This window comes from Branchiostoma belcheri, unplaced genomic scaffold (assembly GCF_001625305.1).
Source record: "Branchiostoma belcheri isolate BF01 breed outbred unplaced genomic scaffold, Haploidv18h27 scaffold13, whole genome shotgun sequence".
NCBI lineage: Eukaryota > Metazoa > Chordata > Leptocardii > Amphioxiformes > Branchiostomatidae > Branchiostoma > Branchiostoma belcheri.
Genome location: NW_017802713.1, coordinates 3941445 through 3943167, shown reverse-complemented (window position 1 = coordinate 3943167; position 1723 = coordinate 3941445).

Below are 1723 nucleotides of genomic sequence, written 5' to 3'. Positions count from 1 at the left end.
GGCTAACATGTTAGTCACACTCGACTGGCCTTTGCTCGTAGAAAGGAGGCGAAACGCCCGCTTACAGATGTTTTATAAGATCACAAATAACATTGTAGCTATGCACATGCCGCTAGCAAGCAAGGGGCTACGAGCTCCCTCTCGCACTGAAAACAGCTTAGCCCTCCACCCTCCAAGCTCACGAGCTGACTATCACCTAAATTCCTTCTTCTCTAAAACTGTTAGAGAATGGAACCGCCTACCAGATAGTGTGGTTAAAGCCAAGTCACTGCAGGCATTTAAAAATGCCATTCACACCTTGTAACCCCAAACAAGAGTCACGGGTACTCACCGCCACCCAGCTGGCGGACAGGGAGTGGCGCCCCTGCCCACTGGAGCTTGTAGTCTGTAGCCAACAGACTACAACAACATATATAATTATACACATATACACAATACAAAATAAGAGCGACACCCCAAATCCAAACCAAAAACCCCTACCCCTCACCGTGCCGGAGCCCTCAACTTATTGAGGTTGTGCACGTACGGAAAAGAAGAAGAAGAATGGACCTATACCATTATTACGTCACAGTTTGTTTACCTGTTCTAAAGAACATTCTAGAACGGTCAGTTAAAGAATAAAGATCATTTCAAAGTTTTCAAAGTAAGGTATGTCTGATTTTTGCTGCGTCTAGTTGTGTTGACACAGCAGTACATGCCGCATGGGTGACTTAGTTGTGACAATTCAGACGAAAGTAGTACTGTAACAGTTACAGTATTAAAAGCCTACGTAATACTAGTATATTAGGCTAACGCTACACAAACACACACCGCGCGACGCACCCCTGTACAATATAAACGTCGATTGACTGGCATTCATTGCGGTAAACAAACTGTGATGTAATAATGGTATAGGTCCATTAAAAAACGAGAAAGGCCTCCAGGCTTGGACGGCCTACAATCAGATTTTTGGAAGTTGCCTAGTATGACCAAAATCCTTTTGCACTTCCTGTAATTTGATCTACATGTACAAAGGATATCACTCAAAGGAATGGGGCATATCTGGCATTATTCCAATCCCTAAGAAAGGAAATATGTGATACCCAGATAATAACAGGGGTATTTCCTTGTTTCAAATTGCATCTAAGATCTACAACCATCGTATTCTTTACAGAATTCGCCGTCTTATCGACCAAGACGTATTGTTACCTACAAACCAAAACGGCTTCCGTCAAGGTCTATCAACCACATCCCACATGTCTCAACTACTAGTACACATTATGGTCTTCTATAGCTGACGGAGATGGATTTACCCTCCATCACCAAGGGAGCCATTGGCACCCAGCCAAACAATCCCAGACCTAGATTTTGCCGATGATATTGCTTTACTGTAATATTTGCACAAAACAGGGTTGGACAAGTCCACATGCCCAGGGCATGTAAAAGACTTTGTAACTATTCAGGTCAAGTGTGAAGTATAGCAGGTACGGTATTTGGAGCAATATTACTCATCATTTTGCCATTATAATATTTAATTTAATAATGCCCTTTTGTCTCAAAGTCAAAATTCATTGCAAGTCTCAAACCACATGCACCTTATTTTGATAGATAAAGCATGCAGCATTATATATATAAACTAAAATAATTTCCTTACTGGTGGTATAAATGCATATAAAAATGTCATGTAACCAGGCCCTTGATATTATTAAGTTAACTTTTAAATGTTAAGTTAAATGTTGTATGT